Raw genomic sequence first — 15,197 nt, forward strand, 5'->3', positions numbered from 1 at the left:
TTCCCCATAGTCCCGAAACTCCCGGATAATAATCGGAAGGGACAGCTGTCGGTGCGTGACCGTGAAGAGCAAGTCTTCCGCATAGCCCAGAATTTTGTGCGTGTCTGTCCCGACTCGGAGTCCCCGAATATCAGCGTTCTGCCGAATAGATTCCAAAAAGGGCTCTAGGGAAAGTATAAAAAGCAGGGGAGATAGCGGGCAACCCTGTCTAGTCCCGTTGGTGATGGGGAAGGAATCAGTAAGCATCCCATTGACCCTTATCCTAGCGGACGGGCAGGAGTACAAGGATGCCACCCAACGTCTCATGTTGGGACCAAAACCCATGCGCTCCAAGGCCGCAAACATAAACGACCAGTCCAGCCTGTCGAACGCCTTTTCAGCGTCCGTCGACAGGAGGATAGTCGGTCTTTGATTGGAGCATGTGGTGTATCAAATTCAGGGCCGAATCGTGCTATCCCTGGACTCTCGCCCCGGAACAAAACCTGTTTGATCAGGGTGGATCAGGGCCCGGATAAATCGCCGCATTCTGGTAGCCAAGACCTTAGAAAACAACTTAAGGTCTGCATTAAGCAGAGAGATGGGCCGAAAGCTGCTACATTGTTCCAAGTCTTTGCCCTCCTTAGGGATCAGGGAGATAGTGGGCATCAGGGTATGTGGATGGATAGCCCTGCCATCCAAGATAGCGTTAAGAGAAAGCACCAGCTGCGGGCCCAAGACCTCCAACAGCTTCTTATAGTAGAGTAAGGGGAGCCCATCAGGCCCAGGGCACTTTCCCATCTTTGACCCTTTAATGGCGGCCCCCCAATTCAGACAAGGTTATAGGAGCTTCCATACTCTCCGCCTCCGCCGCAGACAATTTTTTCCTCAGAGTCCTAGCGAGGTAAGTATGTATAGCAGTCGACTTCACAGCTTGGGAAGTGGGGGGATGAGTGCCGGAAAGGTTATAGAGGCCGGAGACCGTATTTTAGGAATATGAGAGTCGGCGGCGGGCACGTAGCGCCCGTGCCAGAAACTTACCGGGTTTGTCTCCATGTTCATAGAACACCGCCCTTAGTCTTAAAAAGGAACGCCTCGCTTTAGCAGACAGCAGGGAGGATAAATCCTTCCTAAGAAGGACCAACCGCTGTTTGTTCAATAACCGCTATTTCCTGATATAGTTTCCCTAAGGCAGCTGAGTCCGCTCTTTTCTTTTCCGCGCCAACCTTTATGAAATGCCCGCGGACCACACACTTATGAGCCTCCCAAACAGTCAGCGGGGAAACGTCCGGCGTGTTATTTTCTAAAAAGTAATCGGACAAAAGCGTCAGAAGTACCGGGTCAGAAAAAAGCGTTTCATTAAGTCTCCACGGCGCGGAAGTTGGCCTGGTTAACTTCAAAGTCAAGGACATTATCAGCGGAGCGTGGTCCGACCAAGTTATCAGACCATATTGTGCCGTCAACGAGCTAAGATGACAGAAAGGTAGTAAATTCTAGTGTAGTGCCCCCTAGGAGTGGTCAGTGCAGCGTTAACCCCTTCAATGTCGCATTTTAGGGGTTAATTCTCATTTTGTATGGGGCTCTGCTGGTGGTCTGCCTGGAATTTACACAATTTTTTTTTTTTTTTTAAATAAAAGCTATGATTGAGAAAAATATTGTTTACCGTATTTTTCGCTCTATAAGACGCACCTGCTGATAAGACGCACCTAGATTTTAGAGGAGAAAAAAAAGGAAAAAATATTTTGAGCTAAAAAATGGGCTAAAATATTTATTACAATAACTGAATAAGCTATGAACACAGTAAGACACACACAGTAAGACACACACACACACACAGTAAGACACACACACACACAGTAAGACACACACACAGTAAGACACACACACACAAACACAGTAAGACACACACAGTAAGACCTCCCTCCCTAACCCCCCTTCTCAGTATCTCCCCTCTAACTCCCTAACCCCCCCTTCTCAGGATCCCCCCCCCCCCGCCCCGGTCACTTACCTTAAACTCCTGTGTTGGAAGCGTGAGGCGTTTGTCTCGGGTGCCGGCGCTTCACTGCTGAGCGCCGGCGTCTGACGTCATATGCCGGCGCCCAGCGTAAAGCGCCGGCACCCGAGACAAACGCTTCCAACACAGGAGTTGAAGCGCTGAGGCAGGCGGCGGTGGCGGTGGCGGCGGCTGCCGCCAGCAAAGGATTCCTGTATATCTGTCAGGCAGAGGGGCCCGAGAGTTGCCGAGCGGTTGTCTTCAGCAACCGCTCGGCACCCCTTGGGCCCCCCTGACTGGCAGAAATCCAGGACTCCTCTGCTGGCGGCCGCCGCCGCCTGCCTCAGTTGCGACCCCGGATTTATCGGCGTATAACACGCAGGTAGGGTTTAAGCTCCGGATTTTAGTTAAAAAAGTGCGTGTTATACGCCGATAAATACGGTATATCGTTGCCCTCCCTCCCTGCCTGCCTGCCTGCCTGCCTGCCTGCCTGCATGCATCTTCGCTCCATAAGACGCGGCTGATTTTTCATCCTACTTTGGGAGGAAAAAAACTGCGTCTTATGGAGCGAAAAATACGGTAATTCCTTTTATTTTCCAACCTGCCCCCCCCCCCTGTTATGCACATCTGCATCCACTCTGGCATTTAGGGGGTTAAAAGGCATATTATGGGGCAGAGTGGCATATAGAGGGTTAAAAGGCATTTCATAAGAGCACTCTGCCTACAGAAATGCCTTATGCCTCCCATTTATCCCCCCCCCCAAAAAAAAAAAACTTACCGGGGATTTGTCTGCGTCCGTCGGCTGTCAGAGAGAATCCCCGCTGACGGGAACTCTGATCTCTGACAGCCGGGGATGGTCTGCGCGATGGACACAGACAAATCCCGCTGCTAACCGCACCTCCTCCGGCTGCAGCGAAAGTTGTCTACGCGAATCGCGTAGAGCTCTACACGCTGCCCGGACTACGCACCGGGGACTCAGAAGCACCAGTAAGTGGGGGGGACAGGAAGATCCAGGTCCCCTGCAGCATTGCAGGGGGATCTGGATCTTAGTCTCATAGTCAGACCTATTTGAGGTCTGATTATAAAACGACCCCGATTTATAAGACGAGGGGTATTTTTCAGAGCGTTTGCTCTGGAAAAAAACATCTTATAATCTAGCAAATACGGTATTACCTGATCACTTGTAGGTGACATTTTAAGTCGCTGATTATTGATCGGTCTCCCTGATTGATGTCAGCGGCCTACACCTGTCACTTACAAGTAATCTGATTAAAAAAATATTTAAAAAAGTTTAAAATTGAAATGTTCCAGTTTTGGCTCGACAATGTCTGAGAATTAAATGGGTGTGTTAAAAATTAAAAAAAAAATTAAATTTTACTGCAATGTTTAAAATGGTTAAAGTGCCCCAAGTAAAATACTTTGGGATGTCATCTTTCAAAAAATATATACTTTTGTTGAGCAGTTTTTATTTTTCTGGCCAGTATTGGGGCGCAACACCCAGGATACCACATTTTTAAATAAATCTTGTTTAGAAACAGCGATGCGCGTCATTTATATTTAACCCTGTAAATGCCAAAATAAATGAAAATACCAGGCATATGAGGTGTTTCGAAAAACAGGACAAATACCCAAATACAGTTTTGGAGTTTTTTTCCCCATTTGCACTGGTTATATTAAGTTTTTATAGGTGAAACTGTTTCCTTTTTTTTCCCCCCTAATTTCCCCCCACATTTTTAGATATATTTCATACTTAATGATGGTTTATAAAAGACAGGTATTGGTGGTGCAACCCACCAACAGTGAGTGGAGCGACAGAAGTAAATATAAACGTAACTCACCCTCACCCCAATGGGTTATATAGAATAAATGACATGAAAAAAAATAATAGTGCACTCTGATAAAATATAACAAATTTTTTAAAAAAATGTATAAAACTCGTTCTGATGAGTCAGACAACGACTATCATAAGTGTCTCTGTGAATCCTGTGGGCTTCCTCAAGTTGAAACACGCATACTCCACCTCCCTTCCTGCGTTTTCTGACCTTCCTATAGAACGTGTAGCCATTTAACTGCCCAGTCATGGGTCTCATCCCACCATGTTTCTGTTATGCCTATATCATATTGCTTAGTGTATGCTATTGCCTCTACTTCCCCCATTTTGTTATTTAGGCTCCTTGCATTAGCAAGCATAAACTTATTATCCTGAGTCTCTTGAATTTTATGAGAATTTTTATTAATACATACCTCCTCTGTTCTGATCTTGTCCCTCTCCTTTCTGTGCTATCTCCATTTTCAAGATCTGTCTCCCTACCACTAGTTTAAAAACCCCATCCAACCTTCTAGCCCCCCCAGCACAGCAGACCCTCTTCCGTTTAGGTGCAATTCATCACAGCTATAAAGATTGTACCCAAGCACAAAATCAGCCCAGTGCTCTAGAAAGCCAAAACCCTCCTTCCTACACCATGACTTTAGCCACGCATTAACCTCCCTGATCTCCTGCTGCCTTTCTACTGTTGCGTGTGGCACAGGTAATATTTCTGAAAATACTACCTTGGAGGTCCTTTTCTTCAGTTTACCTCCTAATTCCCTGAAATCATTCTTTAGGACCTTCCATTTTCCACTGACTTTGTCATTGGTACCGATGACCATGACATCCAGGTTTTCCCCAGCCCCTCCCAATAATTCATCCACCCTGTCGGCAACATGCCGAACCTGAGCACCCAGGAGACAGCAAACTGAAGACCCCATCAACCATACCAATTTATTAGGTAATTTATCTAGAGTACATTCAATTAATTTAGGGGCCGTTATGGTTAATGGGGTATTTAGGGTTAATTTAATGCTGAGGACTGAGGGTTAATTTAATTTAATAAAGTTAATTTATGGTGCAGTTAGAGGTAAAGGTGGGCAAACTAAGGGGAATCTTAATCCTGTATTTATAAAAATATTGCATCAGTGAGAGTCTTTGAATTATTCTCTGAAGGATTTGAATTTCTGAACGACTCTCTGAATCTGAGTCATAGTTCCTCTGTGAGAGGCGTCCAACTTGCTGCCCTCTAGCTGCTGCAGGACTACATCTCCCATAATGCTCTTTCAGCTATGGAGCTGGCTGAGGACTATGGGAGATGTAGTCCTGCAGCAGCTGGAGGGCTGTAGGTTGGTCACCCCTGTGCCTAGTCCATAAATTAAACAAACCTATAAATATACACACTAAATATACATTGTTCAAATAAAGCCATGTGTAGGTAAAGTGCGTAGAACTTTTTTACTTAGTAAATTAATATCGTATTGTAACATTGCATCAGGATAGGAGCTGCAATAAAGGGTTAACCCCAATGACGTTCAATGTTAACTGGCAGCTAGGAGCTGAAAAAAGGGACATTTTTATAAATGATTATTGCAGATCCAAAATGTAAAACTTACATTTTCTTATCAAAAAAATTTTTTGTTATTTTTCAATGTATCTGCAATAAGCATATACAAAATGTCCTATTCTTAAACTCGGTTAACCCCTTCAATCCCAGGGGTTTTTGGTACCTCAAAGCCTGGAGCAATTTTGCCATTTTTGCGCCATGTCGGTTCAGCGATGATTCGCTTTTCCTGTGAATAGTGCACCCATATAAACTATATATTGTTTTTTCAAGGAGAGAGAGAGCTTTCTTTTAATACCATAGTTGGATGATTAGCTGAAAATTTAGAATTAGAAATTTAGTAAAAACTAGCAAAAATTAGAAAAAAACATCTGGTTTTTTTTCATTTTCCCTCTGAATCCTCACAAAATTAGGTAAAGAGACAGAAAATTCCATCCAGATTTATCAATTTAGGTGTCCTGATTTCAGAAATACCTAATTTATATAGATTTTCCATATTTACCCAGCACATATAGGCAACATACTATAAGGTGTACATTACTTTATACAAAGCAGTTAAATTTTTACATTAGGTATGATGGGACTGCAACTCTAATTTGAAACAAATAAAACAACAACACCCACAAAGGCTATCCTATCAGGGGTATTTGGGCACTCTACATGCAGGTATTTGGCCACCAATGTCTGTCAAAAGTGGCCACAGAAATTAGTTCCTGCGCATTTTTCACCAACGCGTCTTAGTATTTTGTAGTATTCTTATGATTTTTTGTACAGGGTATGTGTTACGGCAGGGAAATCTATCCTATCCTAAATTGTTCAGCCGCCTCTCCTGATTACGGAAATACCCCACATGCCTAGTTTTTTTGTGGTTTTCTGGACTTTACAGGGCACAAATGGGACCATGCGCGTTATATTCCAAACGTGAAATTTTCCCATTTTACTTCAGTAGACCTATGTTTCATTTGGGGCTGCTTAGCACCCCCCTAATTATAAATACCCCCATAAAAGTATATATTTCTGTAAAGCAGACAACCCAGAGTATCTCATCAAGAACATTTGGCCAATTTCCATGCAACCATTTGGCCGCTAATCACTGCCAAAGTCAGCCATTGCTCTAATTTCGTGCACTTTTTTCACCTGTGTTTCTGAGGATATTCCCCCGTTGCTTGAAAATAACCGGAAGTCGACGAGGCCGCGGCTCCCGGGAACCTGCCGCCGGGTAGCGGGGCCCAGCGTTCCGTCCTGAGCTCCCCTGACCTTGCAGGCGCCTGCCTGGGCCGGCAGGGTCATCAGGCACCCACCGCCGGATTGTTAGGGGAGCCGCTCAAGTTGCCGGGAGCCGGTTTGCGCGTTCGTCTCCTGCCGCCCGCGAGTACCGCCGGATCCGCGGCGGCCGGAGGTCTGCCCCGGCGCTCCCATGACCTCGGGACGCCTAGTCCGGGTGCTGGACCGGCGGTCCGACCCGGGCCCGGCCGCAGCTCCCGTGAACCTGCCGTCGGGTAGACGGCCGAAGGGTTCCGCCCGGGGCTCCCCGGACCTCGGATTTTTGCTCTAAGTCCCCGTTTTTGGCAGGCCAAGTTGCTTGAAAAACCCTGGAAGTCAATGAGGTCGGATTCGCTGGCCGCATCCGACCCTCGCTCCGTCGATCTCGGCCTGCCGGGCCGGGTTTTCCCGGTGGTGCTGCAGAACTCCGCCCCGGTTCGCCAGGGTCTTCAGGCACCCTACGCCAGATATATAGGTGAGTGGTCGGCGTCGACCGCCAAGACCAGGACAATGACAGATCTGGTTGACCCCGGGCACTGGACACCCTCCAGGCGACTGAGTTTGCTCAGCCCCGGACTCCCAGCAGCCCGAAGCCGCGGTCGGTGGGCGACCCGCTGGCGTTCAGCGGCGCCCCCCGGGTTCCCCCGCCGCGGGGCATCGACTCTTTTCTCCCGGCCCCGACGTGGGTCTCGTCCGAGGCCCGGGTGCGCCCCCCCCATGCAGACCCGATCCGAGGGCTGTGCCCCGGCGTCCGCCGTCTCCCGCCCCGGCCCGGGGTGGGAGCGGTCCGCCGGGGGCTGCGTCCGAGCCTGGCCCTGCACGCGCGACGGGAGCTACCTGGTTGATCCTGCCAGTAGCATATGCTTGTCTCAAAGATTAAGCCATGCACGTGTAAGTACACACGGCCGGTACAGTGAAACTGCGAATGGCTCATTAAATCAGTTATGGTTCCTTTGATCGCTCCATCTGTTACTTGGATAACTGTGGTAATTCTAGAGCTAATACATGCCAACGAGCGCTGACCCCCAGGGATGCGTGCATTTATCAGACTAAAACCAATCCGGTGGGCTCGCCTCCGCCGGCCGCTTTGGTGACTCTAGATAACCTCGGGCCGATCGCACGTCCCCGTGACGGCGACGATACATTCGGATGTCTGTCCTATCAACTTTCGATGGTACCTTCTGTGCCTACAATGGTGACCACGGGTAACGGGGAATCAGGGTTCGATTCCGGAGAGGGAGCCTGAGAAACGGCTACCGCATCCAAGGAAGGCAGCAGGCGCGCAAATTACCCACTCCCGACTCAGGGAGGTAGTGACGAAAAATAACAATACAGGACTCTTTCGAGGCCCTGTAATTGGAATGAGTACACTTTAAATCCTTTAACGAGGATCTATTGGAGGGCAAGTCTGGTGCCAGCAGCCGCGGTAATTCTAGCTCCAATCAGGGCTGGGTGTGGCTGCGCACTGTGGAGTTGGGAGGCGAAGGGAGAGGAGGGTGTTTGGTGTGCTCTGCAGGAACTTTTTGTTCTTGCTTTTGACTCGTGCTACCCCTGGGAAGGTGCTTACTGTCTTCCCAGGGTCTCACCATGACCTCCACCCTCATTCAGGAGTGGAGGGGAAGAATTCAACAAATATCGGAGAGGTTGGTGTTTACAGAGGATGGTGTCCTGCTCCCATCCCGGGAGACTGCAGAAGCCGTGTGCAAGGCTATACGTTGCAACATGGCAGCGCTCGAGGCCTACGCTACCGCCTTGAGCGCTAAACTCGTAATGTGGAAGAAGGGAGTCGGTCTGCCCCACCATCTGAGGGTCGACCCAACTTCCCTCCTGTTGCTGGGGGCCCTCGCCCTCAGGGACGCTGGTGCCAGGGCCTTAGAGAACGCCGAGGATACTATCGAGACGACCCCAGAAGATGAGGAGGCGGTGGAAGAGGGCCCTACCTATGCCCCAAAGGCTAAGGTAGGGCTCCCAGTACCTGCGGAGTCGGACGGGGAGCCCCTCAGGCAGGCCCTGGCTAAACACCAGCAGGAGTTACATGCCCTGGGGGATCAGAAAGAAGATCTGGCCGGACAGCTCAAAGAGCTCCGGCAACAAAGCAACAGGATGGGGAGCAAACAACGCGGCCCCACCAGGGAAAAGATCGGCTCCCTGAAGGAGAGCGAGGTGGCACGACGTATAACTCACACAACAGACCGTATACGGTTCCTGCAGTCAGAGGTGCCACCGACCCCGGAGGACCTGGAACTGGCGCCACCACCACCACAGGATGACGGGGCCCAGGAGCGGCCATATATCATACGGAACAAGCTGGTCTTCTCCATGGATGACCTGGACAGGGAGGAAGACATCGCCATAAGAGCAACGCCACGGAGACGGAAGAAAAAGACCAGGAGCAGGCCCGCTATTCCATCGTCCGGGGAGGAGAGCGTCGGGGATACCCCCCCATCATGTCCGAGGAGGAGTTCCCGGGTCCCCGACGCTGCTGCCGAGGATCCGAGAGCGGGCCCTTCCCGTCGGAGGGCCATGGACACTATACCCGCCGGTCTGCATTTGGCCGGTGAGCCCCGGGGGCCTGTGAGTACCTCTCCCAATGTGTCTGTCTGTCCGTCCCCCGCTGTTATGTCCAATGTTGTTCCCCCACCCCGAGTGTGTATTCCCAATGTTGTACATTGTCGTTCCCCTGTCTGTGCCCGTCAGTCTCCTGTGGCCCCCACCGGCGACCGCTGTGGCGGCAGCTGCTGCTGTGGGGTCCGTGCTGGTAATCCCGGCGGCGGTGGCGTGTCCGCCTCCTCGTCCCCCTGGAGGTGTCAGCGGTTCCATGGCCGCTCCCCCTGTGATTGTCATCCACCCTGTGGTGGTGGACAAAAACATTCCGGCTGCTCCCGCAGCATCCCAGAAGCCTGGGACACCAGTTGCTGTAATCGGGGCCGCTGCTACCCGGGCAGCCCTCCCCCTGTCTGAACTACTCCGGACGAAAAACATGTCCGGAGATCTGCTGGGCGCCGCGGTCAACCCCGCGGCGGATACTGTGGAGGTAGCACCGGGTGCGGTTGCGGCACCCGCTGAGGCTACTCCGGCATCGATGCCGGTGACCCCAGGGGCTCCCGCGGCCGCGATACCGGCTGTTGGCTCCGCCCCCGCCGTGGCACAGACCGTGCCCCCTGTTAAAGTGAACGCACACACTGGTACAACAAAGGGGACCGCGGGACCACCCACGATGGCCCCTATAGTCATGGTGGGGAAGAACCCCGGGCTGCGGGGGTGGTTGCTCCTGCTTCGAAAGAGGTGGGGGTGGCGGCCACTGCAGTCGGGGCTCTTGCCCCCGCAAGGGGGGACTCCCACTGAGGTGACACCTTCCCCCGCTGTGACACAGGGGGTCGCTGCGGTGGCCGCGGCACCCGCTGGTGGGTCGTCCACGGGCGGACAAGGTAGTGGGGTTACGGGGGGGTCCACACAACCCATAGTGCCCACTCCAACGGTGGCCCCAGGTATGACACCCGCAACCAGTAACACCTGGGCAGCGGGTCCCCCGAAAGTGCAGGCACCAACGCACGGCGGGCGGACTACGGGACTTCCAGCGGGGCAACCCATGAGGAGAAGGAACGTGGCCCGGCTGCTACATGTAGCGGAGGGATCCGTGCCCGAGAGGAAGCGGGTGGTAGGTGCCCTGAAGGACCTGGGTTTTTTCGGTCTCGGACTTCTTTGCCATTATCCACGTTAGTGGCACCCCTGAGTTTGACATCAGCTTCATGTCCCCGAGGGGTCTGGAAAGGTTCTGGACCCTTTGGGAGGGGGTGCCAAAGTCCAAGGACAGCCTATGGGCTCGGTTTAATGTCCAGGCCATGTCGCGCCAGGAGGTCCGCAAGGTGAACTTCTTGGTGTGGAATGAGTCCATGCCCGTCGCAGACATACTGGTGTGGGCCCGCAGATACGGGGAGGTCTTGACCACCCCGGTCAAGGCTCTCTGTGAGGACGGGATCTGGAACGGTGGCTGGACGGTCAACATCTGAGGTACGGGGTCTCCTACAGCACATGCCTAATTCGTTCTTCATTGGGACTGACCGGGTATCTTGCTTTTATCCCGGTCAGCCCCGGGTGTGCCACAAATGTGGCTCACCCCGGCATTATAGCATAGGGTGTGATGTCACCAAGTGCACCCAAGCAGGAGTGCACTACCATTCGCTGCAACCTGTGCGGGGTGTTGGGTCATTCTTACAGAGCGTGTCCCGAAGCCCAGCACAACATGGAGAGCATCTGGGAAGGTGAGGGCGACTTCTCAGAGGAAGACCCACGGCCAGTTGTGAGGGGCGCTCGGGACACGGCTCTACCCGACGCCCCAGGTACCTCCTCCGGCACCAACCCTGTAAGTAACATCATTGCCCCGTTACCTGTCCGCATGAAAAAATGCCTGTCTAACCCCATATCTGTCTGTACTCCTTCCACAGGCAGCGTCACCACCACACAGGCGGCGTCAGGACCCCGAGCCGCAACCACGCGGGATGAGTCGGGGTGGACGACTGTTGGTCCGAGGAAGGAGACCCCAACTCAGGAGGCAGCTCGGAGAGGTCCGGTAAGACCCTTTCCCGGGGGGAGCCACCCTCTATACTAGAGGGGGGGAAAGTCCCTCCAGGACGGGGGAGCTGCGGGGCCCAGAAACCCAAAGCCATAGCTGTTGCTGCCGCAAAGTCAGCGGCGGCGGCCATCGCCGAAACCGCCATCAGCCAGACGTGCGGGGACATACCAGTCCAGAACATGTTCACCGCCCTGATGGACTGGGGTACCCGCATGGAGGTCGAGGAGGCGACAGAGGCGGCGGGGGAAGGCGAAAGGGCCACGGAGGCTCGAGGACAACTGGCAGAGGTGGAGGATAGCGAGTTGGTAGAGGTGCCGATTCCGGAGGATGACGTCTTGCCCGCGGGACTCTCCGCGAAGAGGTACCCCTCCGACTCGGACGGTGAGAATGTAAGGAAAAAGGGAAAGTCTCCTCACTCTCAACACCCATGATGGCGACTCTTCCCGTATTATCCTTTGCCACACATAACGTGGCTAGCATCAAGGCGTGTAGGGCGCGTTTCGCCGCATATGACAACTGGCACAGGGATAAATATAATATCTTTGTCCAGGAAACCCGCCTGGACACCCTGGGGGCCCTGCACGCCGCCAAAAGGGAATGGAGATGGGGGCACTCCTTCTTCTCGCTAGCCACGGAGGGCTATGGGGGAGTTGCCATCCTATTCCAAGATGTGGATGTGACAATCAGCAGGGTGGTTTAGATAACGAAGGGTCGATGCGTAGTTCTAGATGTGTCGGTAGTCAGGCAGCCTCTCCGTCTGATTAACATCTATGCGCCCCCCAGACCAAGTGGGAGAGGAAGCGCATGTTTCACGAGATAGAGCCTTACCTCTACACATCCGTGCATATTGTCTTTGGCGGTGACTTTAACACCGTCACTAGGACCAAGGACAAGAAAGGTGCCAAAGACAAACCGGGATACGACGCTTTGGCCCTCATTAGAATAGTTAGGCAGGCGGGTCTGGTGGATGTGCATATTCGGCACAACCCGGACCTCACGGGGTTCACATATCAGCGAGGCAGATGTCAGAGCAGGATAGATAGGGTTTACGTTAAGGAGTCTCTTCCAGTGACGGCACTCGTGCTGAAGCCAGTCGAGTTCTCCGATCACCTTATTCTTACCTGTCTGTTAAATGTCTCGCAGGCTCCGCTAAGAGGAAGAGGGATTTGGCGGCTCAATTCCGACATCCTGAATGAAAGCTGGGTTCGCCAGGCTTTCGAGGACTTCTTTCGCGACCAGGTGACTGTTGCAGAGTTCTGCGCGACGAAGTCTAAGTGGTGGGAGATGGTGAAGGTAAGGACCCGTGCTCTGTTCCGCTCTCTTTCCCAGAATATCCAGTCCTCACGGTACAGGACCTACCTCGGACTCCTGCGCAAGCTGGACTGTCTGGTGGCGCAAAGAGGTGATCCCGGGGACATCTCCAGGGTCAAATCCATGATGAGGACATTCCAATATGACAGGTATGCCTCCTTGCTAAAGGAGAGGGATCATGGGACTTACCACTCGCCCGATCCCTTTCTGAGTTGCAAAAGGAAGGAGTCTACGAAGATCATTACCTGTCTGCGGAACACCCTCGGTGTCCTAGAGGAAACCCCTCATGGGATACAGAGGGTGGTCCGCGATTACTACCTGGAACTTCTCGGACAGAGGAGACCCTGCCAGTATCAGGCGGACAGCATCCTACAGGGTCTCTCCCTTCCTGAGATTGGTCACGGAAGGCTGGATGAGTTGGTCAGCCCGATCACTGTAGAGGAGTTCACGGAGACGATTCTAGCGCAGACCAAATTTAAATCACCAGGCCCTGACGGTCTTACCGCCGAGTTCTATCTGGCCTTCTGCAGTCTCCTGGCCCCTAGTCTCACCGAAGTCTTTAATGAAAGCCTGGAGAGGGGTATACTCCCTCCTTCGATGAGATCCTCGGCAGTGATCATGTTGACTAAGCCCTGAGTCGTCGATACGGCCGATATGGGGAACTGGCGACCCATATCGCTCCTTAATGTCGACAGGAAGGTTCTGGTGAAGATCCTTTTTAAGCGTTTGCAGGGGATTGCAAGCGACGTCTTGTCCCCCTCTCAATTCTGTACCGTGAAGGGCCGAACTGTCTTTGACGCCGTCTGCGAGGTCAGAGAAGCCATTGAGCGGTGCAGGGTAGAGGATGGAGACAAGTACGTCCTAGCGCTTGACCAGTCGAAGGCGTTTGATCGAGTGGACCATTACTATCTGTGGTCAGTCTTGCGCAGGTATGGCTTGCCGGGAACATTCATTAATTCGGTTATCACATTGTACCGAGGGGCCGAGAGCTTCGCTCTTGTAAACGGCTGGAGAGGTAAACCGCAGGGCTCTCCCCTCAGCCCCCTCCTGTACGTCTTCGCCATAGATCCCTTCGTAAGAAGGGTTGAGGCAAGTCAGTTAAGAGGAGTGGCCCGAACCCCGGAGAGGCCCTTAGGGATAGTAGCTTATGCTGATGACATCTCTGTGATTGTTTCCGACACACAGGAAGCAGTCGTGGTAGACGAAGTGATGAAACGCTATTCGGCCGCCACGTCCTCCCGTATCAACAGGGACAAGAGCGGAGTTTTCTGGTGCGGGAAGGAGGGGAAGCAATTCCCTCTCCCCGACGGCTTCCCTCGGCCCACGACCAAATTAAGATCTTGGGGATTACGTTCGGCCCAGGGGACTACTCGTTGGTCAACTGGACCGAACGGCTTGCCATGGCCTGCAGCAAGGTAGACGAGTGTTGCCGGTAGAAACTGACCTACAGAGAGAGGGTTCACTTGATTAAAACCTATGTGCTGCCCCTGTTTAGCCACGTCAGTAACACTGTCTTCTGCCATGTAGCCTTCACTCGAGGGTGTTCGGTCTGTTCTTTCGCATGTTGTGGGGGAACAGGCTCAACCTCATCAAGCGGGAAGTGACGTACCTAGCCCGGCGACACGGCGGGCTGGCTTTCGTCAACCCGGTCGTTGTCCTGACGAACAACTTTCTGAAAAGGAACTTCAGGCCTCTCGGAAGAGATGACCCCCAGAAACCTGGCTGGGTACACAGTTTCGGGAAATGGGGGGACCCCTTTTTACAGGACTGGGTACTGGGAGGGAGAGTGAGGAGCATACGCGTCTGACGTGGCTCCTATCTCCCGACTTCGGTAGCCTTGGGAGTGAGGATGTTACGCTGGTGGAACGTGACGGTCGAGGAGGCCAGGGATACACCCAAGCGGGTCTTGGACTCCAGGGTGCTGGCCACTCACTTTAGCGTTTCGCTGGCCTTGAGAGACTGCGCGCCACGGATTGAGAAACCTCAATTCCAAGTGGCTGCCCAGGAAATATCTGGACGTGGCGTTTCTCAGCTTTCACGGTAGGCTATACGTCAGAGGGAATCTCAAGTACCGGAACGTTGCGGATCGCGATTGTCCCCGGGTGGAGTGCAAATTAACAGTTCTTCTGTCATTGAAAGGTGTACGTATTTTTTCAAGGAAGGCTTCTACGTGTTTTAGATGAGTACCTGGAGTACCTTACGTTGCCACCGTCGGGTTTAGTTTGATATGTGGTTGTTGTCGTCAGTACTGTCGTTTTATTTTCCTGTCAATGTCTTACATGTCATTTTCTTTTCATTTTCGGTTCCGTCCCCCGGACAACCACGTCCGTACGGATTCCGGGCCGGGATATCATATCAACCACAAGGACCGGAATCTGATGGGGCGTGGGGGGGCATATTCTATGTATGTGTGTATTTGGTTTTGGTTCAACGGGTGGGTTTCTGTGTTTGCGGGTGGGGGTGGGGGGTATTCGGGGGGGTGTTTTTGTTTAGTTAATCATTTTATGGGTAGGTTTGTGTTTGTGGGTGGGGGTGGGAAGGGGGGGGACGGCATGTACAGGGAGGGCCATGTCCCATGTATTAGCAAGTCTTGGGAGGTGGCGTGTCCGATTAGGACGTATGTTTAGTTTTATTTGGTTAGCCGGTGTGCTGTTGTTGTTTTGTTTATTGTTATTTACTTTTGTTACGCTGGTTGCAGTTTTACTTTCAA

The 15,197-nt window shown here is 52.3% G+C and overlaps 1 pseudogene; it reads left to right on the plus strand.

The window, feature by feature from the left end:
• Positions 1–7,440: 7,440 nt before the first annotated feature.
• On the plus strand, positions 7,441–8,053 carry LOC149284259 (18S ribosomal RNA; annotated as a pseudogene; the record flags this gene model as incomplete).
• Positions 8,054–15,197: the final 7,144 nt, after the last annotated feature.

Source organism: Sceloporus occidentalis, unplaced genomic scaffold, assembly GCF_023333645.1.
Source record: "Sceloporus occidentalis isolate IW3139 unplaced genomic scaffold, rSceOcc1.0.p SCAF_96, whole genome shotgun sequence".
Taxonomy (NCBI): Eukaryota; Metazoa; Chordata; class Lepidosauria; order Squamata; family Phrynosomatidae; genus Sceloporus; species Sceloporus occidentalis.